The 26,194-nt window shown below is 47.0% G+C and overlaps 1 long non-coding RNA gene across 2 annotated transcripts; it reads left to right on the top strand.

Annotated features, from left to right (window-relative positions):
- Positions 1–14,677: 14,677 nt before the first annotated feature.
- Positions 14,678–24,735, top strand: LOC146201437 (uncharacterized). 2 transcript variants are annotated; one of them, XR_014705352.1, is made up of 3 exons: positions 14,678–14,758; positions 16,564–16,671; positions 24,526–24,735. It is a non-coding gene; the product is annotated as an uncharacterized LOC146201437 (long non-coding RNA). The 2 variants fall into 2 exon arrangements; XR_014705353.1 differs by lacking the exon at positions 14,678–14,758 and adding an exon at positions 16,153–16,173.
- The last annotated feature ends 1,459 nt before the right edge of the window (positions 24,736–26,194 follow it).

Raw genomic sequence — 26,194 nt, 5'->3', positions numbered from 1 at the left:
AATGGGGGTGCGATTTCGGCGGCGGACATTTGAACGCGCCGTGAATATGGCGGCCGGGATCTCCCGTGCGCGCCGCATAGCCATACCACGGCGTTTGCCGCTGGAGGCGGCGAGAGCGTGCGGTATTTACCGGTCGCTTCGCCGTTGGGAACCAGAAGATGGGCGGTCGTGCACGACGGGTCCTCCCGTGTGCGCTGCGTTCTCCGTGCCACTGCCCGCTATAGGGAACCAAAGCTGGAGTTTGCTCCGCGACGCCAGCGCTTGGTTTCCAGCGGAGCGGAAGGGAACTACAAAACCTACGCGCATCCGCACCCGCGCTGCGCGCGGCTGTCTGCGGAGTCTGCGCAGCCCGCTCGCTCGGGAGCGCGTGCTACAGGGAGCCGCACGTGCACGCGGAGCGGGAGAGTGAGGACGAGGGGGGATGGTCATGCGTCTGTGCGCGCAAAGCCGGCGCTCTTTGCCAGTGGTGTTTCTTATTTTTGCTTTTTTTTCTGTGCCCCGGCTGACATAGAGGTTGGCGGGAGGCACGCTTTTTATCGGTGCTTTCGAAAGTGAGAAATTATGATTAATTGATCGCCGCGGACATTGTTTTCAAAGAGCGCTTGTTGGCAGGCTCAGACAAAAAAAAAAAAACGCGAATTCGGTACTCGAAGGCAGAGGCAAGCGACAGGTATTTTGAAGGACTTGAGGCGGCACCTCTTGATGTCTCTTCCATGTTGTTCAGAGAATAAAGGGTCCAGCCTTCTCGTTGAGAATTGATACGCGTACACAGCGACGAGTGCTCTGGGCGCTGGTTGGGGAGCTTCCTTTCCATTCGTGACTGCTCACTTCCTATTCAACTCTTTGGGGACAGACGTTTTAGGCGATGCTGCCGGCGCCGTGGTGCCTGCTTTCGGCGCGTTTAGGACGCGTTCGCTACAAAGGCACAAAGCATGCCGCCTTACCCTTTGGTTCCTGCTGACAGCGGTCAGGGGGAGTTCGCTGCTGTGGCGCTGCCATCCGAAATCAATGACATATCTACCTTTAACGATGAGAGGTTTCTTAACGACCTGGATCACTGACGAGAAGCCGAGGCATGCCATTTTTTTTGGCAGTTTCCTCTCTCCGCGAGACGAAGAGCGAGGAAATGCCTGAAGACTTTTCATGCAGGCGGGGACATCTCTCCAAGTAAACCTTTGTCTTCTTAATTCCACAGCTACGCTGTGCAATCCCTAGTTCAGTTATCTCCTCTAGCGAATGTGCAGTTTTGAGCTCCCGAAGCAGGATCGCGTATGAGGATACAACGATTAACGTATGTGTTTTCCCTTTATAAGCGCCGAGTGATGGCATTAATGACATATATCTGTTTTTGAGGCCGACTTGGTTCCGCGATGGCTGCTGCGGCACCGCCAGTTACAAACAGAGGTGCGAGATACGAGCGGTACGAGATACCTAAAAAATACCGACAACCATCGTTTCAACACGAAAGAGAGGACAGAGAAAAACGCTTTCACGAATTTTGCGAAAAAGCGCGCCGTCACTTTTTCATTCCAGTTTTTTTTTTTTTTCTTGCCCCCTTTGTTGGAGCGCGACGGCGGCCAGAATGCGGCCGGAGGAGGAGCGAAACAACCGAGCGCGCGCGCGCAAACACGTGCTGGAAAGCAGCGCGGAGCAGACGACAGCATGCTTTTCTATGAGGCGGGGAGCAGACGACGCGGCCGCACTGCGCGGAGGTTTTGACGGGGTCTCCATGGAGGGCGCTGACGCACAGAGCGGCGCAGCGCCCCCTGGCCCAGGTTTTCTCCCCTATCCCCCGGCATTTGCCGGGAGAGGCGGCGGAAGACGACCGCTCTTGTTGCCGGCTGGATCCAGAAGCTCCCTCTCGTCTTCTCGCGGGAACCCGCGTAGACGTCTTGGTGGCGCACCCATCACTGGTCTCCTTCCCCCAAGGGGAGGTATTTACCTCCTCTCCCAGCCGGCGCTGCCATGAAGCTCGTAGGGGTGGTGGTGGTCGGTCGCGGCGAAGGGGGAGGAAACTGGTTTTCCACATGTTCACCTATGGTTGTCGAGAGCTGCTCCTTGGACGCCATCCGCGAGGTAAACACCAGGCTTAGCAGGGCGATCCAAACGTTGGTGTTATCTGACGAGCAGCAAGGTGAAGGGGCCCCCGCTGTCCATCCGCAAGTCCCAGAAGCCAGCGTGACTGGAGGGTGTTGTTCCCGCTGGCGCGCCTTTGTTGACAAGTAGGGGTTGGCCTCCTCTCCCGTCAAGCCGGACTGGTTCCGTGAGACTCCGAGCTTCGGTGATTCACGGCCGCATGGCAGCAGGCAGGAACGTAAACAATGGCAGCAGGTCCAGGCGGCTTCACTTGATATCTGCACAACCCTCCGGATCTCCAAAAAGGTTGAATAAATTGAGCAAAATGACCATTTGGTAAAATGCGGGCCAATGCGAGTGCCAAACAATTTTATCCGGCACCGCACTGCGTTCCGTTAATCCGAACGAAGCACGGGCATCCGCGGTTCGTTAATAATCTGGTTCCACAAAATTTCCAATTCTCCTTCTCAGCCCAAAAATACCAAGTTCATTTGAATGAAGTTAGCTTTCTCTAATTCAGCGAGATGTTCGGCTACAGCGAGATCAATATAAAACAAGCAAAACGCATTTGCGCATGCTGTATGCCACGGTTAGCCTGTCCTCCGACGTGCGACAGGCAGCTAGAACGCAGCGCCGCGAGGATGTGCATCTCCGCCAAGGAACCCAGGGTGACCCTACTCGCTCGCTGCCATCCAAAGGCAACTTCTGAGCGAACGGCGCCCACCGCGTCCAGCGGTGTCGGAGCGCCCCGGTGCTTTCCGGCAATCACGGCTGCAATACCAGTCAGCCGATTGCGGCACCTGGCTCCCAGAGCCAAAGAGACAGAAGAGAAAATATTTACAAGTATATACAAGAAAAGTAGGGCCACCGTCCCGGCTGAGGCACTCACTCGCTTCCGGCGTGCTGTTCTCCATGGACGGCTCGGTCTCGTGCTCCATGTACGGACCTCGTGGCTGTACCTCTCAAAGGTATCGGGAGTCGGCACACGCATAAACACACACACACACACACACAAATAAAAATGCTCCACACACACACACATGCACGACCATTTGTTCTCGCTGCAACTACTCTCACCTCGCCGTCAAAAAAGCATATTAGCCTTGCTAGCATAGCGATGTCGGTTCACGTTTAATGTTAAACGTCCGGGCAGGCACTCCACGCCGCGAACTGATTATCGTCCTTTGTCCCTAGGGAGGGGTAACTAGCTCAATTGCTTCTGCACGAGAGAACCACGTTGAAGCGCCATTGTGGGGATATGAGGGGGAACGGTATTCCATCCCGCTCCTACTCCGCAGGTGCAGCGTCCTCGCTAGCGACCCGCGGAGGGGAACAAAGGGACAAAGGACGGGGAAGACACATATACTCCACTGTGTATATATGCATCGCACTGTGTATATGTGCCTCGTTCCAAACAATAAACACCAGTTGAAAGTCAGCGCTCGTGTGTGTCGTGTCTCTCTTCTTGTCTGTGTCTTAGTGCGCGCTGTTCCGGTCAAAATGAGTTACCAACTTGCCCAAGCATCTGTTTTAACATATATAGTTAATACTCCAATGCTATTTATTGCACTTGCAAATAATACAGAGCATGCCGGCTAGCTATACATCAACAAGGTTTTCCTTGGAAGGGTAAGGCAACATAAGAAGGACTTTTGACTCACCGGCTGGGGAATGGGGGTGCGATTTCGGCGGCGGACATTTGAACGCGCCGTGAATATGGCGGTCGGGATCTCCCGTGCGCGCCGCATAGCCATACCACGGCGTTTGCCGCGGGAGGCGGCGAGAGCGTGCGGTATTTACCGGTCGCTTCGCCGTTGGGAACCAGAAGATGGGCGGTCGTGCACGACGGGTCCTCCCGTGTGCGCTGCGTTCTCCGTGCCACTGCCCGCTATCCCCCGGCATTTGCCGGGAGAGGCGGCGGAAGACGACCGCTCTCGTTGCCGGCTGGATCCAGAAGCTCCCTCTCGTCTTCTCGCGGGAACCCGCGTAGACGTCTTGGTGGCGCACCCATCACTGGTCTCCTTCCCCCAAGGGGAGATATTTACCTCCTCTCCCAGCCGGCGCTGCCATGAAGTTCGTAGGGGTGGTGGTGGTCGGTCGCGGCGAAGGGCGAGGAAACTGGTTTTCCACAAAGTGATGGCTATAAGATCACTTAATCTGTCATCGTCGAAGTGACTTGACTAGCGTAAATGTCAGGGCGCGACACTTCACGGTCAAACACACATATGGTATTGGTTGTCATTGTTCGGGGGAACAGAGTGGAGCACATATGTTAGTTCACGTCGTACGTAGACGACGACTTTGCTGGGTCTGTTGAGTGTCGGCGAAGGAAATGCCTCGTAACCGGAAATTCGCAAAGTATTTGGTAGATTCGGCTTGCAAATAACGAGAACAGGGAACTTATTTTTGTAAACATATCGTCGAATATCTGAAATCTTGGACTGTAGTCCACGGGCATTCCACTGAAAGATGAATGCTTGCTTGACCTTTTTGTGAAAAGGTAATCCCGAGAAAGCCATGGTGCTGTAAAGCTGCAAGAACCGGTTGCAATGCGTCCAGTACTTGCAAGGCGCTGTTCGCTACTGGCGTGTGCATGTTCGAAAGCAGGATTCGCATAGCACTCATCAGAGACAATCACTTGCTTATCTTGGCCGCAGTCTGAAACTTGCCCTTAATTTGGATGGCTCAGCTGGTACGGTCGGAGTGTAACAAGTTCTCTGGACGAGTGGGCTTACTTGGATTCGGCAGCGGTGGCCAAGACGTTTCTGGGGCTCCAAGTATCACGTTAGCAGGGTGAGGGATATGTTGTGGGTGGCTGTGGTTGTTGGTGGGCAAACCACAGTAGCGCTGGAGACCTGCTCTTCAGAGGTGGTTACCTTCTTTGACAATCTTTTTCGATGTGAACGACGTCGTCGCACCTTAGCAGTGGCTTCCTTGTGTGTAGAATTGTCTCGAACCATCTGTCGGAGTACTGCCCGCTCAGCCTTTAGCCGAGAGCAGTCCTTCGAAGAAGCGTCGTGGGGGCCATGGCAGTTGGCGCACTTAAAGGAAATCTCTTGGCAAGCGTCACCGCTGTGTGCCTCGGAGCATCTTGGGCACACAATGGAGTATTTGCAGACGCTGCTGACGTGACCGATCCTCATGCATTTCCTGCATTGTAGCGGTTTTGGTACGAAGGGTCGGACTGGGTGTCGGAAGTGCCCGACCTTGACGTGTGATGGAATGCAGTCACCCTGGAATGTGAGTTTGATGCAGGGAGACTTTCCAAGGCGCTGAATTCGAATTATTGCAGTGCTGTTAGTCGTGGGCCTGATTAGCATGTGTAAATCAGCATCAGTGATTTCGACGTCCACGTTGTAGATTACGCCAGCCCTGGTCCCGCTCTCTTGCACATCAAGGGGACGGACGTTAATGCTGCCGAGTTTGTTGATTTTACCCAAACTGTCGAGTGCGCTTCGGTCCGTAACATCAATTGCAATGATGTTTTTGTTGGGGTTTATCCTCACGTCCCTAACTTGTCCTGGTACGAGGCTGTCAAGATGTATTGATGTGACTTGCCTGTTAAGGAGGTTCAGGTTGTCCGTAGGTTGTTGTGGCACAAACAAGGCAGTATGCACCACTGCACGACGCTCCGTGATGACCGTTGCCGAGCATGACGATGACGACTCGGGGGACTGTCTTCGCAATTTGCGCTTGGCCTTCTTGCAGACAACTTGCACGAATCCGTCGTCGTCGGCCGAGGATTCATCGCTTGTTGCCGAGAACTCATCACTTGCTGCCGAGGAGACATATGTTTGTCCAGGCTGCTCGAGTCGCTCATCTGGTACACCCGCTTTCTCTGGGCGTTCGCTGCCGACGCACTGGGATTCAAAGGAGGCCCAGTGGTCTCCACATCCATCGCTGTGGCACAAAAGTGCGAAATCTGAATTGTTATGGCACAAATATCCGAAAAAAAAATGCAGAGCTGTGAAGCTAGCGTTCTGGTGCAGAACAACTTCTTCCTTCTATCGAGCTCTTCGAGGGTGCAAAGCTTCTCAGGATACACAGCCCCGCCTGAGCTCTTCGAGGGTGCAAACTGGGGCGGGGCTGTGTATCCTGAGAAGCTTATAGGCATAGGGCGAGGACCCTTCAAGCCAGGTGATCTTATTGCCGGTAGAGATGCGTGAACGCATTCGGGTGAAACATGCAAGCGGATCGCCACGAACGTCGACCGGAGGAGGGCCAGGGCGAAGACGTTAGGCAAAAAGTATCAAGGGGATGATAGTGACGCGTGTATGTCGATGCGGCGAAATACAACCTTACAGGAAAGGAGGCTTTCGCTGTGAGCGCGGTGAGCATTAGCTCCCGCAGGGTAGCAGCTACGGTGGTCACGGGCAGAGAAAGAGGCCGCAATAGCCCTAGGAATTGTTCAAAACGGAACCAGCACTATTCTCAGTGATTCGAAAACGCTTGCACTGAAGTTTTATTGCGAAAGCAATACTGCAGTTCGAGCCTTCAGCGTGGAACGGCGGTTAGGCTAACTTAATTGGGTCTATCGTTTCACATATGGGACGGTTATGTCAGAATCAGCCCTGGCATTCACGTTACTCCTAGAGCCCAATAAGGCATGTTCATACGGCTTGGTTAAAGAGGGGCAGGAGCTGCCAACTTGGGTCTCTCGTTTCACATATGGGACGCTTATGTCATTTCGTTATCCCATAGGCCACCAGCCAAGGCACGTTCATATCGGTTGGTTAAAGCGGGGCTTTATGTGTGGGTTGGGGAAGAATTAAAAGAATGCTCAGTCACCCGCATTCGCTCAATATTGCCGCATGGATGGATGGGATGGAATTCATGCTCATTTTCTCCCTATATCTTAATTATTGATTTAGATTGGTTAACTAAACCATCATTCTACAGAGTCTTGAATATTTGGGGGCTGTAAATTTAAAAATTCCTATGCAAAATATACTACCCCATCGGCAGCGCGGTGGCTAGAATAGGGGAAGTGTGCGGACCGCGCTGCCGACTCTGAAGCCCTTCCGTGATGCTCCGGAGCGGGAGATCCAGGGGGCGCTGACAAACGCTTACACGTCCGCTCACTGCGTGTCGTCTGCTCGCCGCGCGGTCAGCCGCGTCTGAGACATCCCTTCAAGATCCGATGCATACTTTCTGCTCTTACTGCGACCTCCACTTTTACACGGCATCTTTATTTATTTGGCAACTATCTAAGTCATGCCGATGTAATTTTATTATTCTATGCAGCGGCCATTTTTAAGCGGAAGAATTACAGCCAGCATTCTAAGCGGGATTTCGCCGGGGTGGCTTTAAAACCTCCTTTGAGCAATCACTCCAAGAAAAACTTGCCGCCAGTAACTGCCACCAGACACGGGCCGAGGTAAAAAGATTAACTTTGCTGGCCACAGTGCTAGATAGACCACTCCACAATTTCGGTACTCAGTTTTCTTTTTTCTTTTTTTTTTTCACGTATTAAGCTGCCAGTATTTCAAGCTGCGCTTTGATCGAAGGTCGTTGGCTTCATCCTATATCACACAGTGGCACTAAAGACGTTAATTAGGTCTCCTTAATCCTAATGAAAACCCAAGGAACTATTTAGGTACTTAGCTAAGCGTGCCAAGGCATGGCATAACAAAGCTACAGGAGGCAATACTTTTATAAACATGAGCTGTAAACATTGCATGTATATCCGTGCTAGTAAACCACACCTGAATTTTTTTTCACCGTGAATTTTGTTGTTTTCCGAATAGATAAGTGAGCAGCTGAAGAATCACTTAGGGATAGTAGTAATTTTGTTTTCGCAGTTACTGTCTTGCTTCGCTACTGATTTTGCCTGGGCTGCTTAATTTGGCTGTTTTTCTTCTGTGAGACAAGAAGAAACACCTCTGCTGCACAACGAAATTTCATTCTATAATTGATTAGCCTGCACTGAAGTATTGGGAAAATTTCTAAATTACCGCCATTTGTTTATTTTTTTTTTGTTTTGTTTTTCAGTTCTTCAGCGGCGTTATTTAAATAACTGGCAGTTATCATTTTCGTATCAAGAGCTCTGAACTTCGCGACCGTATTGGGTGGAAGACTTTAGCAACCCGAAGAAAAATCTACTGGCTGAAGTTCTTGTGCAGCATTTAAATGATTGTACCGGTATTAATAAAAACACTTATCTAAAGCAGCCATATTACATTTCGGAGATACTAGACAACACGAAAAAGATTGAGTTATCAATGCCACATTAATGTATTTAAGTATTCGTTTTTCCCTAAAACAATTCTGGACTGGAATAAGCCTCCGAATGATGTAGTTTGTGCACCTGGCTTCCAAAGTGCTGTTGAAATGATGTTGTGATATATTTATTCCAGACCTCGTGCGCTTACCAGCGCTGCGTTTGATGTATGTTATGTTATCACTTATATTACTTGTGAATTCATTTAGTGTTCTATTAGTGTGTTGTGTTACCTTGCTAACAAGTTTCCCGATACCTTCTTTGCATGTGTTATTGTATACGTTCCTCGATCGGCGCCCAGGAGATCCAGATCAGCGGTTAGGCGCACACTGCGCGCTACATTCAGTGATACCCCACTGATCTCACGAACCTTTATGACGTAACAGAAAAGTCCATGCGTGCATGTATGTGATTAAAAGCCAGTTTATGTTCAGAACTGGCCGTCAGGTCATCAGGCTCCTCACATGGCAGTGGCCGCAGCCCCTTAATCGTTATGTCGTCGCCTTTATGACAGTGCTGAACGATGGGCACAGCCTCACCTTATGATTATTTTCCTTGAAACGGTTTTTGACATGTATATCAAGGCACAATCAGAAAAATGGTCCGGAACACGCCGTACAAAAGGGCCACCCACGATCGTTCTATCAATTAACATTAGCAGTTGTGCCGTAAATAACGTGCCAAAGCTGACGTAACAGCAATTATTTTCCAAAGCAGCTCGCAAACAGCAGCGTTGCGCCTTTCAATAATTTCGCACACAGAACAACTATTCCTAGTACGATTTGTACCCGCTTTTGTAACGAGGTACAAAACAATGACTTTGTCGCCGGCTCATCCTACACCGTGAGGCAGAATTTGCACCAAAAAACAACGCAAAGCGCTCACATCCCGTGCACACTCCAGGGTTCAAGCACGCGTTTCGTGCGCCGACCTGACGTGTAAGCGAGAAGGCGCGCCATCTAGCGGAAGCATCACCAGACGGCTTCAATGCTCCCCATAGGCGCCGCTTGGCGGTAATCACACTTTGTAAGCGCGGTCCGCACACTTCCCCTATTCTAGCCACTGTAGCGTGGCTCTCCGCGAGCGCGAAAAAAAAAAAAAAAAAAACGGGGGAGGGAGCGCGCGCCGTTGGATTCAGTCTGGCCGTGGCGAGGGAAAAGCGCGCTGCGAGCGGTAGACACCCATCCTTCTCCCGTCAGTCAGCGAGACGGACCAATGGACATCGTTCGCGGTACGTACGTCATTGCTGTGGCCCGTCGGGCCAGCGCAGGAAACGGGGAAGCTGGCTTCCCGGAGGAGAGCATGAGAGAGCTTTGAATTGTATTTTCGATGCTTTGCGGCGCGCGTGTCACTGTAGCATTTTGCACAGACTATCTCCGGTACCTGATCGAAACACTGGGCTCCTTTGCTTAAAAGGGCCTTCCCTGGACAGTGGCCCTTTAAGCCACCAATCTTCCAGTCGTTTTTTGCTAGTTCCCACCGCCGGTTTATTCACCCGGCCACTGGTATCTCTAAACCCCAGAGCTTCAGGAACAGTGATTGTGCCTGCACCAATTTCCGGATGGATACCATTACATTCGAGTATAATATGGTCAATTGTTTCACTGGAGTTTCCACATACAGCACATGCGTCATCTCCATTGTTAAATTTCTTTTTGTAGCTGCGTGTTCTAAGGCACCCTGATCTAGCTTCAAAAAGTAGGGCACTGCCTCTTGAGTTATTAAAGAAATCTTCCTTCCTGATCTGCATTTTCCACTTTCGGTATAATTCCACACTCTGCTTCTTTTCCATCGAATTTATCCAATTTTTACCTTCTGTGTTTTTCACCTGTTGCCTAATGCTCTTTATTTCTCCGTCCTTGTTACTAGCATACTTACTAGTTAGTTTCCTAGTTCTTTTCCTCCATTGTGAGTCAACGCTTTTTAGGTACAGGTATTTAAATACTTTAGCTGCCCATCTGTTACTGTCCAATTTCCTCAGGCGTTCCTCATATAATATTTTACTCTGAGCTTCCCGTACTTCGAAAGATGCCCAGCCCATATCTTCCTGTACCGCCTCATTTGTAGTTTTGCCATGGGCCCCTAGTGCTATCGTCCAACGGATCTCTGATTTGTTTCTAATGTCGACTGTACCTCTGATTTTAGGCACAAAACCGCATTTCCGAAAGTAAGTCCGGGCACCATAATTGCTTTCCAAATACCCCTCAAAACCTCATACCTATTGTATCCCCACAATGCCTTATGCTTCATTATCCCGGCATTCCTTCGCCCTTTGGCCTTAAGTGATTGCTCATGCTTTCCAATGTATGCCAATCCTTTGTTTACCCATACCCCCAAATATTTATATTCAGCTACTCTAGGTATTTCATGGCCTTGTATTTTAGGACCCTGATCAGTTGAGCCGTTGAAAATCATCAGCCCCGACTTAACTGCGCTGAAACTGAAGCCTAGAGCGTCCCCTTCGTCTCCGCAATACTTAACTAGAGTTTGCAATTCTTCCAGACTCTCGGCTAGCAGCACAATATCGTCTGCATACATCAAACCGGGGAGGCACTGCTCTACCGCCTTTCCACCTAATCTGTATGACAGGTTAAAACCTAGGTTACTGTCTTGTATCCTCCGTTCCAGGTTTATCATATAAAGCATGAACAGCACCGGTGACAGAGGACAGCCTTGTCTTAATCCTTTGCATACTTTGACATCCTCCGTACTTCTTATCCCTTCCCACGTAATTTCTACTTTGTTATCCCGGTATATTTCCTGTAGGAACTCTACTAACTCATAACCGATACCTTCTTCTTTTAATATGTTCCACAGGATCGAGTTCCCTGCTTACGTTGTCGTACGCCCCGTTTATGTCCAGGAAGGCCAAATACAAAGGTCTATTTTCCACTCTAGATATTTCGATGCATTGGGTAAGCACGAACAGGCTATCATCTAAGCGCCTACCATTTCTAAAGCTGTTCTGAAGTTCTCCGAGTATCTTGTTACTTTCTACCCATGCTTGAACCTTTAATTTCACCGCCTGCATGGCTAACCTGTACATAACAGATGTTATGGTAATCGGCCTGTAGGATTTTATGTGCATCCTGTCTCCTTTTCCTTTATAAATCAAATTCATATTTTACTCTGCCGCCAGCTGTCCGGAATTTGCTTATTCGTTATGACTGTTTCCAGAGCTTTTAACAACGTTTCCTTACTTTTTGGACCGAGTTCATTAATCAGCTTGATCAGAATTCCATCTATTCATGTAGATGTGTTTTTATGAATATTTTTTTCGGCCTTTTTCCAGTTTAGATTGGTCAGTTCTAAGCTGCTTTGTATTCTGCTACCTTGTGTTGCTTCCTGATTTGCGGAGATTACCCTATCGTCGCTCTTATCCGGTTCAGCTGAATAAATAAAACAGTTAGATATAGCAGACATGTGGACCAGACAGTACTTGTTAAACGCTTCCTCGAATAAATAAAACAGTTAGATATAGCAGACATGTTGACCAGACAGTACTTGTTAAACGCTCCCTCGAGTGCTATTTCAGCGTATGATTTTCTCCGCACAGTACTAGGACGGTACAATTATCTTCCACCAAGACTGTTTTTAGACAAAAAGTGCGCTCAAACCGTCAAGAGACAAGTTTCGCAGTGAAAAGCGCAGCGCGCTATCCGGACCTATATGCCGCCTATGCTATAGGGTTCTAGAATTGGGAAGTGTGCCGTCTTCGGCGCGCGGCAATGGGAGCGACGTGGTCGCCGGAGCGATGAAAAGCGTAGGTGGCGCTGTCAGCCGTAGGAGCGCATCACAAGCGCGCGCGCCGCAGAGGAAACGCTTGGGGCGTCCGCTTCTGCGGCTCGTTTCCTGCGTGAATTTTGTTGCATCGCGTTGCTTCTCTGGCTGTTGTACTATGGCGCGTTGTTGAGCGAAGAGCGATCATTGGTCAAGCAGGAAAACACATGTTTGCAGAGAGCATAGTAACAGTTCCGTCCGTCTCGTATGACTTTTGCCCCCCCCCCCCCCCCCCTTTATTTACTGAATGCTCTTTTCCTTTCTTTCGTTCTTTCTTCTTGCTCATTGCGTGCTCTTTCTGCTGCCTTCCCTATTCGAACCCTTCCCTTCTCGAAATACACTGAAATCATGGTTGACTCAAAGCATGGTTTCCTAAGCAACAGCACCCGGAAGGCGCCTTCGGGTAACTTTGCAATCCACAGTCGACCTCGTTGACTACTTATCTGAAAAATGCTGTTTTACATACATTATCACATTGAGACTAAGCCAAGACAAACTAGAAAAACTCTTCGGCATCGTGAGGCAATTATGGCTGCAACGATCATCCCACGCCGGCTCAATTTTTAGTGACAGTTAATGCCCTGGCATTTTACAACTTAGCGAAGCCCCCAAAGACAGGAAATTGTAATGCTGAAATTGTAAATGCCTTACTTGGAATTAGCCGTACAAGCGAGAAACCTACCCAGCTTCTTTCAAATCCTATTGATGAGCTTGACCGTTTGGTTAACGAGGGAAGGCTCGAGGACGTCGAAGCTAATTTGAATTCCCTTCCTTCAGATGACCACAGATACGTCACTAGGCACAGTTCTAGCCGTCTCATAGCTTATATTGCGGGATATGTCGCTAGAAAGTTCATGAAGAAGTAAAAATTAAGTACTTGCTCCGCTTATCTCATTTCAAGCAAGTCGTGCGCGGCACAAAAAGAAGAAAATCAATTTATCTCAAACTTCGACCACGGAGGTCTTCTTTATCCGTTCCCGGAGCTTACAAAGCTCGTGCACACGCTGAAAGAGTCTTCACGGTTTTTTTTTTTTTAGTTCAAGAAAGATTAACGCAAATAGCATGCGTGAATTTGCTTTGTTTTTGCAAAACGCAGAGGTTTCCAAGTTTGGTTGCCTTACTCGAGTAGCACTTTAATTTTGTACCTTCACGACTTCGTAAATGACAGGCCGCTTCACAGGATCATTGATTATTAAAGCCTACTAATAACGCACGCAACGAGCGCTGGAAAAGCATACGTGAAAAAAGAAAAAAAAAACGAATTTCGATAATTAGCTTGTGTGTCAACGTTTGTAGCAAAACGCTTATTGCAATGCGCAGGTACTAGTGTCGGGGCGTTCTACATATTTGCGGCTAATTTTTCAAAAAAAGTGTTGCAGTTGTGCTCACCCGCGGTGGTCGACAATAACTCAACCACCTAAATTAAAGCAGCCTATTGCTGTCTAGTCGCTACAAATAGCGTCAGGATAGGCATAGCAAAATGCATGTCACTGGTGTTTTATGTTCCTTTTTTTTTTTTTTTTTCATTCTGTGATGTGTAGATGGGGAAGCATTAGGGAGCTGAAAAAACATCACCTTAAATTCTCGATCCTGAATCTATCATAATAATACACATGAAACAGGCAAACTCACAGGCTCCGGACTTGAATGTCTTCGATGATTCCGTGCAAAACTGGACGCGAGCAGATGCAAGTTTCTTCTCGAACTCTTCGAGATCCTCATCGGATTCAAGAAAGCCGGTATCGTCATTTTTCTTTAACTCCTTCAAATGTTCTTTCATTACGGTCTCCTGTGCGTCATCGCTGTCCATCATTTTGGGACTGCTTGCCTACGAGGACAAATAGCAGACGACACAGAGGCGCGCCCGCGCACGGAAAATGCAGCAGCAGCAGCAACAGCAGCGTCTCCACCGGTTTTTGTTGTTTTTTATTTCTGACGTGAGCCGATGAGGTGACGTCATGGCTCCGCCCATGAGATAGCGGAGTGTAAAGAATCTCTCCCAATCTCTCCCCCCCTTTGGATGGATGGATGGATGGATGTTGTGGCCTTCCCCTTTGTAACGGGTGGATATTACATTATAACAATATCCTGGCCTGGATCACTTTCACCTACTGCACACTAACACTTACAGGTACATAGATACAGATTAACATTTTCATCTACTATTTTGGTCGCACTATCTTCCACCACTCTCTGCCTACTGCAGCGCCCCCTGTCGTTTATTAGAGTTACGAATAGCTGTTTTTAGGCAAAGGTAGCAAATGCAATGCGGTGATAAACTTTCAGTAATGCTTTAAATATAGATAAATAGAAGAAAACTCAGCCAAAATTAGGTATGAATAGTCTTTTTAGTCCGCAGTTTGGGAAGCTAGTGACTTCAAACGGCGAAAAGAAGGATCTGTGAAGTGCTTGGTTTGCGTCTATTTGCGTGGCCAACGGTGTAAAGGCGGTTGGCGCCGTCTGCTGCGACCCGGTTGCAGCAACGAAATGCTTCCTGCAACCGAGTTGCAGGAGCAAAATGCTTTCTGCAACCCATGACGTCTTATTCGGTTTAAAAAAAACGTCACGTCCGGCTATTGTTTTGTGGGTAGGTGGTTGTTTTTTTAGTAGCAGAATGGCTGGTCGTCGTCGGAGCCGTGGGAGCTGCGTCGCCGTGCCAGACGTGCGCTCTCGTGTTGTACGGTAAGTATGCATGTATTGAGTCATTGCCTGTTGTCTGGAACTCTACATTTAAGGTCTCTTCGATTTGCCTGCACCAGCTGCACTAGTTCAAGTAGTGCAGCACCGCCGTCCTCGTTGTGCCAGTGCCGCGCGCGCAGTCTGCACTTCTCTCCTCGTTTTGTTAAGGTGCAGGGCTAGTTCTGCACGAGTTCTCGCTCACTCTGCACTCGCTCCAGAAGAGGTGCAGAAAAAAGTGCAGCATGGCGTACGCTCCGCTTGGCCAAGAGCAGACGACGCTGCGCATCGTTCTGCATAGCTTTTGTAAAGCCCGTCTCCTTCAGAACCCGGACGGTTCGCTGCTAACGGATCCGCAAATGGTTGCGTATACAAGGTAGTTGGGCCGTTGGGCTGCATGCTGGTGATTGGCATTTTGTTGATGGAGGAGCGGTATTATATGTAGTTGTGGCCACATATGTAGTGGTACGTGGCCGCGATACGGCACCTTCGCGCGCGTTGTCCTATGTAGTATTTTTTTTTTAATCGAGTTGTGACCTCGGAAGACGGGTAGATGCGAACAGAAATCAGTTGCGATCGATCGAGTTTCTGTCGTGCCAAGTGTGTGTGCCACAAGACAGCTTCGCAGCGACTATACGACATCAAACTTGTCGCCCACGGAGCACATAGAATGTCTGAGAGCGCAATGAGGTACAAACATATACGTGCGTCAGCTAGTGCTTTTGGACAGAAGTAAGTTCGTGGAAACCAATCAAGCGTCTTGTTAGGCAGTCTTAATTATTTAAACTAGTACTCGTGGCAACTGCTTACAACGTTAATTCTCTCGTACCCAGGCGCATGAACGGCACCTTCGCAGACCGTCCGATATATAACGATCGTGCGCAGTCGCACGTATTTGGTCAATTGGTGTCACTGTTAGTCGTCGTCACTTTCCGATCGAGCTGTAGGCCTACGGCAGCTGGCTTCGAAACTGGACGTGATCATGTTACAGCACGCGATGCATGATGCGCGCACGCGTCTGCTAGGTTGCAGAGTCCTACACTTGCGTACTCGTTTTGGCAGCTGCCGCCGCACGCCAGTGTCGGAACTGGCACTGCACGCTCACGTGACCACCTGGCACCGCTGCAGCACTTTTCAGAACTAGTGCAGCCAGTGCAAGTCAAATCGAAGAGACCTTTAGTTTTCAACTTCCCTGCGCCCGAATGTTCTGTTGACGACCATTGAGCCTGCTTGGCCGGCAGTGGGCCCGAACGGCCCAAAGGTTTATTGTAGAAAGTTTCAATCGAAAGCTCAACGTAGTTCGACACCAAGGAACATACGGTCAAATACCGTTTATTAGGCCAACCGCACGAAAGTCTCAGTCATGTAAAACACGCCTGACTACGAGTCTTGCGTGCGCCTGAAAACGGCGGGAAACTTGGGTAGGCTTTCCTCAGCGGTCTGGATGAATAGTTAATGATTGTAACGTCTTTGAGCTGATGGAGGGACTTAAGGAGATACTAGGACATGACAAAACAACGCGTAGAAGCAGGAAAGGCGAGGATAACACAGGCCTGTGTGGGAAGCTTTTGTTTCGGTGCACCACGACGTACTAACCATTTGTGCGACGTGACCCTTTGTGTGACCCTCATTGCTATGACGCGGTGTAGAATAATGATTTCATACCTCATTTTATGACTGTGCAAGGCCCCTTTCTAATTACGGTGAGGTAAGCGATTTCGCCTTGTGTTTACATCAACACGTACTTGTCTTAATTTCTTTTGTGTGTGTAAACATCGCTTGTATGCTGACGTCTAATATTTGGTACGCAGGGACCTTCCTGATATGTGTTTTGGAGTCTATCATGGGCTTGCTGGTTGCTGAGGCTGAACAAAGGGGACTATGAAAGGCGGAGGCAGCCTATGCTCCAACGCCACAAGGTGAGCCCTGTACTTAATTTCAAAACAATTGCTGTGCCACCGGGACTGGTCATTTGTTTTAACTTTTACACGGGGCAGGTCACCAGTTTGCATAGAGTGCATGAATGAATCGAACAAGCAAGCATCCCTGCAGCTTCCTGCAGCTGCAGTGTCCAGCTTGTAGTTTGCAGCCTTTCTTCCTCAGCTGCAATTAATGCATCGCAAACAGTGTGCAATGTAACAGTTGATTCAGACTAAGAAAACCAGACTAGCTCCAAAAACAAAGAAATGTTTGCACGAGATGGAAGATCAAACCACGCTATATTGTCTTCTCAATTCGCTGTGAGAAACTAGCAAAGCTGCCTTCTTTAACGAATGGTATTCCTGCACAGATTGGTTGTGTCGCTTTTTTGTGCGTGTAACAAAGTTACTGCAAGAACTTTATTTATTTATTCGATTACTATCAGGGCCGTTGAGCAGCTAAAAACAGTGACAGTTTCTCTGGGCACCGATATGCCTACTAGCCGATTGTGGCAGGGTTGCTTCACATTAATCAAAGCAGCCTAGCAAATAAGGCTCACTGTAGCAGCAATAATTGTGAGCACGCCCTCGCACTCACTTGCTTTGTCATCTCCTGCATCTTCTGGCACAGCAGCGCCGGGCAGTCTCTTTCCGCTCATCAGAGATGATCCTTTTATGCCAGGGGTCTTGGAGCACGGCCAGCGAAGCTGCATGATGCAGTCTGCCCAGCTCAATTTTCAGCCGGCGTTTTGAAAGCATTACCACCAGCCCTAATTTCGAACTAAAATAAGCTCAGACTTAGTACCCAGTTAGTATGCATTCATTTTTGATAAGGCGTTGACCACTTAATCTGCATGAACTTTCATTTGACATCACTATGCCTTCAAAAGCAAGGAGCAGGACATCCTGCCTTTTCTTTTATTTCCAAGTGTGCTTTTCTTTTTCTTGCTGAGGATTATAAGTGTGGTATTTATTAACAGGTATGTCATTTCAGTACCTCTCTCCGAGCGATCCTGAAGCTGCTTTTGTCCGGCATTCAAGCGGAAAGGAGCACACGTTGCTTTTCTTTTGCAATAATGGAAGGGCTTGGTCTGGAAAAAAGAAGTTTTGCTTATTTTTGTTCATTTTATCGTTATTTATTGTACTTTGTTTCCTGTTGTTTTGTTATTTTCTGGCTCCTGGGTCATGAGAGAAAAGGCTTTGTCAATGCGGCCCACGTAGCAATATGAGTTTGAGACCGCTGCTCTATGTCCATAATGGCATGGCTATCAATAGATATTTCATAATGAGTTTGTCTGAGGTAATTGTCAAGCAAAAAACTACCATATGCCACTGGTCGGCCCGGACCCACAACCTCCGCATCATGGTGTCAGAATAGAAGTGCGTGAGCGGGCTGCTCTGCACCGAACAGTAAGTGGCAATACCGATGCGCTGACTTCTGTAGGCTGCAGAGAGGCTGCGTTGACTGTTGGTGGCCGCGGGTTCGCTGGTTGCTGCAAGGAATGACAGTCAGTTCTCAATTTTCGCTGACGCCCCCGCTCCACGCCTTTCTTCGATCATGGTATATTCTAAGTTGTAATGTAATATGGAAAAAAGTGCATTGTTCTCCACTGCGATACAGGCTACGTATTCTGCAGTGAAAAATGTCAGCTTTTTTCGGTGCGAAAAGATGTCGAACAGCTTCAGCTATTGCGGCCGGCATACCAAGATAGGACCGAGCTATACAGTTACTGTTTGTGAGGAGCATTTGGAGCCCAGGTTTGTGTCCAAAACATGGATGACAGAGTTAAATGGGCATGTGCTGCAAAGCGTTGCTAGCAAAGGAAGCGGTCCCCACGATATTCTCTGCCGGCCTTGCCTACCTTTCAGACTTCGAAAAGTAGAAAGCGACCCACTGAAAGGCAGCCCCAGGAACCGAAAAAATAGAAGATCGTCAGACCTTCTGTAGAAGTGTCAGGTGAAGGTAGCACGTGCTTCACACGACACTGCGTGGGCATGGGCCGGCTCAAAAGCCGGGTGCGGCTCAGCCCACGGGCCGTCTGGGCAGACTCATGAACATTTTTGCTGGACCCGGGGTGGGCTTAAACGTGCGGGCCCAATCCAGATTCGGGCTTGTACACAGAGAGCCGTGTCCGATTTATAGTCACTTTGTCAGAGTAAAATACACATCTGCGGCGTCGCAGCAACGAAACGGATAAAATAACCATGGTACGCTCCGAGAAAAAGGTTTAGTCTTCATAGCTTATTTATTTACTTATTACGACACCGCGGTGGCTTAGTCATTAACGCTCTCGAGTACTGAGCTGGGATACCCTAGTTTGATCCTAATTGGGAGACAGCATTTCGGTCGGAGCTGAAAGCATGGCAGGCATATGCTTATAGATGACAGTTTCATTGAAGAACCCCATGTGGCCGAAGTGATCCGCACGCCTGTGCTACGGCGTCCTCATACCTTGAGCCGGTTTGGGACCATTACTCCAGACATAGCTTTTTTTTTTTTCTTTTTTCTTTTTCTTTTTTTTTTTTTTCTTTCGTTGTGAGAAAATTCAAAACCAAACATAGGTGTGGTTTTCATTTTGAGCTGTTGATTGGATGATTGGAACGTCTCACAACAGAAATAGCCGCAAAGGCTTGATAGAGTTTAGAAATCTCCTTGACGTTGAAATAAGATAAATCTTGAATGAACAATGTTTAAATGAGTCGATTAATGTCGTAAACAATTAGACATGCGCCGGCCACATTGGACGATTCAAACTAATATATGAAATTACTCCCCCTCTGTGACTGAAGAGCAGCAGTCAGACACCGCTCTTGCATGTTTTAAAGCGTAAAATGCCATGTGCGGGTTACTCTAGTGTGGTGCTGCGTGGCGTTCGCCTAATAAATTAGAATAGCGCTGGATGAGGCTGTTTCAGCTATCAGCGAGCACAGACAGTCTGGTCTGCGATAAGGTGCTTCCGCATACCACTGGAGACTAGGAACTGGAAACCTCATACAAACCACTGGGAAGGGCCAACGTCTGAACGCTTTATGAGGTGTGGCCTTTTCCAAGGTTGCTGTTCAACACTCGGGACGCCTCAGCCACAGATACAGTCTTGCTGCCGCAATGGCGCCATCTTTCTCGAAAGGGGAAATTGGAGGCGGGGGGGGACCTTCTACATGCAGAATCAGCGAAGAGCATTGCAGCCAGAACACATGCTGGCCCTGGCGGCGGTGCGATAAATATAGCTATGATATAACAGCACCTCTTGCACACCACAGGGCGGACACGCTGCCTGAGCTTCTTGTCTTTCTTCTACCACCGTCGCCTCCAGTTCACAGATACATTAATTCGAGAAGAATATTGGCTTTCTCTTTCTTTGACGGAGGTGATACCTACGCTTGACGAACGGCCGTTTTGGCATGGCGTGAAGACTACATACGCATGCAATTGGCTACTTTGCATTTCCTCGAGATTTTAATCAGTTATATCTTGCTGCACGCGGTGTCTAAATATTAAAGCCTCCTCACAAGAAGTCCAATTACTTTTTCTTTTTTTTCTTTTTTTTTTTTTCCCGGAGGCCCCCCTCGAAAGTTTAGACTTGGTGGGGAAGGAGGAAGCCGCTGTGGCAGTGTAAAAGGCAGCACACGAGCTCACTGACTGCCGGCGTCTCACAGTCTGGCACACACCTGCGTCGATCGGCGTCTGTCTGCGTCCCATTGTCGGGGGCGCTCCTGCGTCGAACCATGTCGAACGCGCCACTGCGCGCCGTCGGCAAGACGAATTGGAAAAGCGCAGTGTAGATTACTAGCGAGGAGCTCGGCGCCTTTTGGTCTGGGCCACACCGTCTGCGTTGCAAGGGCTGTTACGCGCTGTCGGCCAGACTAAGGGGGTGACCGCGTGGCCGGCTTGAGGGTACTGACCCAGGCGGGAAGACGCCGGGATTCACTTGAACCTTTTTTGTTTCCCGATGGCCCGACTTGGGCTGCTGTCGCCGTCTGGCCAAACACCCCGCGTTCCTTTCCGGTGGGGAATTCTTGTCACAATAGTTGAAAGCGGCAGCTCTCGCGCTCGTCTCGTTGTCGCCATCCTTAACAGGCGACATGGCTCTTGAAGCTATTTTTCCTGCGTTTTTCAACAAATTTGATAAAACCTGGTATTTTGATATAGTTTCTTGCACTGATTTCAAATATATAATTGTTTCCAATTGGCCAATTAGTTCAAAAGATAAAATGAAATTGTTCATAATTTGCGGGAACAATGAAAAAATAACCACACTACAAAAAATTCACATGAACACTTTGCTAGGTACTAGAAAGCATAACGAATACAATGTTACGCGCACTTTTGTATAACAAATATTAGCGATGTTATAGCAGTTCAGAATTCACTGCTCCAAATGTGAGTGCCTTCCTGTCTGATTTAGAGCAAAATTGAAAACTCTGAACTGCTATAACATCACTAATATTTGTTAAAGAAACAAATGCTCCTAACATTGTATTCATTACGCTTTCTAGTACCTAGCAAAGTGTCCATGTGAATTTTTTTGTAGTGCTGTTATTTTTTCATTGTTTCTGCAAATTATGAACAATTAATTTCATTATTTCTTGAACTAATTGGCCAGTTGGAAAAATGGTTGCATGTTTGAAATCAGTACAAGAAACCGAATCAGAATGCCAGGTTTTATCAAATTTGGTCAAAAATTGGAAAATAAGCAGAAGCGGAATGCAATACAGCTGACATATTTCGTGGTGTGTTTAGAGACTGTAAACGGCCTAAACTAATACATTCTTTTTCAGCGAATTTCTAACAGTGTAGAGTTATCATGGGAAGACGAAAGAGTCACACTGGCCATACTGCCCAAATCCGTGAGTCTCACTGCCTGTCGGAGGTTGGGCACACTACGAGCAGTGGCGTGCCGCGCCGGCGCGGCTCGTTCATGCACAACTCTTCAGACACCATGCTCCACATCATGTTCTACTTGGCACTTGCTGTATTTCATTTTAAACCAGCCAAAGGATAAGACAGAGAATAGAAGCGAACGAGATGAGTCTGGCTTCTCTGTTTCTTGTCTTTTGGCTGGTTTAAAATGAATGATTACCAACTCGCCCAGTCGTTAATCTTGTTGCTGTATTTACAGGGCATTCCCACGTCTGCTGCTGTGGTTTAGTTTAGCACTGGTGAACGCTGTCTATGTTGGGATACATGCAACATAAATAACTTGAAAGTAAAAGATTGCACAGCCATTATTGTAGCTAGTTTGTAAAGCATGGGATGCATAATGTGGAGGTCTCGGACCTCAACAGTGGCATGTTTCTTGTTTTTGTTTTGTTTTCCTAGTTTGCAATGAGTTTTTTCTCATTTGAGAGTAGATACACTGCTAATTACCGTTCATCACCAATGCAGATTTTGTTTTTATTAGTTAATTATATGCTTTCCTCAATTTCATTCTGTTCATTTGCATACCTGTGTCGTAACAGGGCCTTTATATATTTTTCCTTTACTGCTAAATAGAAGAGCATGAGCCTCTCATAGCCTGTGTTGCTTTGGGACATTAAATCTCATAAGCCAGACCAGCATGAGCCTCGTTTCTGGCAGTCGTAGATCTATTTCATTGAACCTCTTTGTTAATAATAAGCTTGTCGAACATACGTCAGACAAAAACATACAGTATTATGGGTGTGACACCGTGAAGGTGTCAATCATTAGAAATGTTACAAGTGTTGGGCAGGCATGGAGGGCCTATCATTAACATGTTAAAATTAAGGAAGCTCCGGTGCCACTCAAGCGAAAACATGAGAAGCCACTGACAGAAAGCCATGGAGTAGGGCATCTGAAGGAGGAAAGGGCTATCCTTGAGGGCAGTCTATCCTTACTGAAGGGATTACTGACCAGTGCTTTGGAAATTTTATCAGAACAGGCATGGGATGAAAAAAATTATATGCACAAGGTAGGGAGTGGAAATGTGCTGCTTACTGATGTGAACTCCGAACTAGTCTAGTGGTGCTTGAGCACATCATAGTGGTATAGTCCACATTTCTCAAGCTAAAAGAGTCATGTTTTTAGTCAAACTTATCGTTCGGGCATCAAGTATAGAAACAAGCATTGCATTTTCTACTAGTTTGTTCCAAATTGTTTCTGAGGTCATTTGTGTTATTTTAAACATCTGTACATGTTTTGCCTGTTAGTCTTGTATTTTCACCAATGCATTGATCTTTGAATAAAAAGGAATCAAATAGTTATTTTGGTATGCCAGGTATAAAAAATTCAGCTAATAAAATCTTTTGACTTTAGAAACGTGCTCCAAAACAATTTGAATGCTTCAAAACTCCCGTTTTATAGCTTCAAAGTGCTCGAGCCTGCTTCCACCTCTCCAAGTTGGTTTGTGGTTCAGGTCATTATTGACAATTCTGCATGACTCAATTGATGTCTTCAATTTGGAGTTTTGGGAAGGGTTTCATCCATGGGGAAGAGTGAAAAATGCTGGCCGAAGATAAGGAACGCTGCATTATGAAAATTCCGATTGCTATTGGGCAACCATCTCATGGATGATGGCACTTGAAAGCGTTTTGACTGGAGGTACTCGCACTGCTTGGGCTAGGCCAGTGCAGCACTTCATCTTACAGGAGCATATGCACCTAATTTTGATCGCATTTTGCTTGTTAATGACATGCAAAACATTACTCTGTACAGATCATCACCTGGTTTTTATCTTCAACCGCTAAATAATTTATAATTGAATTTTTGTCTTCTCTGTTTCAGGGTGTCTATACTCCATTAACACACTGAATGTTAGTAGTGCTGCTACTGCACTTAAAGTCAAGTGTTGGTCTCTGTTTGCAACATTTTTTAGCTGCTTTGAGAAGTATGATGCTCATGGACAGCCTCCTTAACAACATGAACTGGTGTATTTGTGATGAGGACCATATATCAAAGACAGCCAGAGGTTTTATGATGCTAGCATTGTAGCAACTGTTGTGGTGCTGTAGTTCGGTGAGGGATTTGGCCATCTTGTAGTTTTTGCCTGTTTGCTGTGGCCACCCTCAAAGTAAATAGCTATGGTCCTGTCACATAGTTTGAGAACTTTTTGTTACTTGTATGGAAATTACTGTTTGGCACAAAATGACTTATGGCTACCATCATGTGCGTTATAGAGGGCCAGCGACTACATTTCGGTGGAACAGTTCCTCATTCTTTTTCACAGCCCATAGGAAGGACTTCGCAAGTTTAGAAAAATGAAATGTTCACAGCTGAGTCAGTCGCAATTCTGGAATCATGCTGTGTAGTCGACAAACGCTACAATCCGAGGGCAACACATGTCGTCTAATGAACAGTGCAAGCGAAACTTCTTGGATGCAGCAGCAAATGAAAATGTGCACACATGGTTTTCAAGATGTCTCAACGTTTATTTATATGCTTCGCAACCTACCAAAGCACAATCAGCTGTCTGTTCTAATGTCTGCGGCCAGTGTTGATAACTTCATATCAGTTCTTTACCACCTATGGTGTCCATTTCTGCTGTGCATGTACACTGCAGTGATACATTGTCACACGCATGCAGAGAGCACTAGTACTGGCCTTACTTGGGGTAACCTTTTTGTTGTTTTGACTTTTCTCATTCTTGAGCTATGCTACAGGGTGCACACTTTTCTTTTTGTCTGGTTCCTTTGACGAGTCATGAATTCAGCATTTGTGCTCCTTTCCTTTTTGAGGGTGTAGTGACCATATGCAAATCCACTATTAGAATATATGAGCTGCTGCATAGTCTGCAGTCCTGTTACCTTTTTATTTACATTTGGTACGTCTGTGAGTTTCTCTGGGTGTTTTGTTATTTTTCTGAGCTTGCATTCTTTTGTTTTTTCTCCCCATGACAGCCGATCCTGCACGTGACTGATACTAGTCGAGAGATCACAACAGCTGCCCACCTTTCAAAGCATGGCATTCCCTGGCCCAAGTTGACTGCTCCCTGTGCTACTGGCTCAACAGTGTACTCACAAGTCTGCACTTCACTTACGAGCGTTATGGCAACACACACACGTTGGCCGTAGCTTCTGTGTCAAAATAAAGTATTCCTACTTATGTGCCTTTTCATTCATTATTAGCGCACATGATTGGAGTAATAAACACTCCAGTGCCAAAACACCATGTTGACACACTCATTTATGTTTAGACTGCCAACCTTCTGCATTACTTCCCTTTTGTAACCTACCTAGAAAGGTAAGTATTTACTGTATGTGTCATAGAACCACATGTATTTGTTATTCCTTTTGAGACTGGAAATAATCCGCAAAACCAGTGAAGTAAGAAAAGTTTACAGATATGTTTCGTAGACAATTTTTAGAGGTAAGCCCAATGAAGATGTTTCGAACTGCAGACAGGGACTGATGATAAAATGGCAAAGTGGGCGGTGTTTGTTGAATTGCACAAGATTGGTTTAACTCAGTATTTTGCAGATGAGCAGCAACTTTCTTAATTGCAATGCTTACTTACACCCATACTGTCACCTCATGTAATGCTTAAACATTTGGCAGTGCTAATCACTTTACTAAAATATTGAACTCTTGGCCCTTCAAAGTGAATTGTGTTCAATAGCGAGGTGACATGCTTGTAGCAATGAGATTAGAACCTAACCTTGGATACCCGCTTAATACACTATTGCTGTGCCTCTATGCTACTGGGATGGTGAGGCAGCATACTAAAAGGGCATAAAAAAAAGCGTGTGCAGTAATTCTTTACATGTAACAATAGTTGAAGCCCTTGGCTAATTTAATGTGACTGCTTAAAAGGCCATATTTACCAAAAAAGGCAATTTGAGCGACAAGGATGAGTGGCAGATAGTATGACCGGATGGATTGGTCTGTGTGATGTGAGGACCATGGTATGGTCCAGCTGCCTACCCAAGCAGCTCCTTTGACATGAGAAAAACTCATTGCCTTTCAGAATCCCAAATCAGATGTGTGAGTTGGGAGTTCATTTACATAATGTGGTAATTAGTAATTTTACAAATTGGTATGTGTGATAAAAGTGCAAACTAAGATTGGTGAGTCAACAAGTAGCCAACTAAATGTACAGGGATGAGGATACAGGAGTCATAAATGCTGTGGCATGTTTTCCTTAACAGCGGTGCTGAAGTGCCCCCAAAATATTTGTTGCATTTGCTCAATTTATGTGTATTTCAGTTTCTGGTATAACCTTTCCCACACCTTTAACCTTTAGGCACAGTAATTGTAAGTAAAATTGGCAGTTAAAAAAATAGCATTGTCAAGATGACAGCGTTCAAAAAAATTGAGAAATAGTAATTAAGGTACGTATAGCAGCAAAAGTTGCTACACTGTACCATCAGCATACACGTGTGATCCCAGCCATTTTTGGAACCATAAATGCAGTATTAACATCAGTAGTTTATCAATTCAGTTTCGGACTATCCTCATGTTTGACAAGATTTTAATGATGAAACTTTCAGCTTAATGCCTCCAGTAGCCTGAGTATTCTGAAGCATAGCATTGTTGCCTTACTTAATTACTTGGCACACTTTCCAATTTT

The sequence above is a fragment of the Amblyomma maculatum genome, chromosome 2 (assembly GCF_055883805.1).
Source record: "Amblyomma maculatum isolate TAMU_Amacu chromosome 2, ASM5588380v1, whole genome shotgun sequence".
Classification (NCBI taxonomy): Eukaryota; Metazoa; Arthropoda; class Arachnida; order Ixodida; family Ixodidae; genus Amblyomma; species Amblyomma maculatum.
The sequence above is the reverse complement of the archived record's forward strand: the minus strand, read 5'-3'. Positions and strand labels throughout refer to the sequence as shown.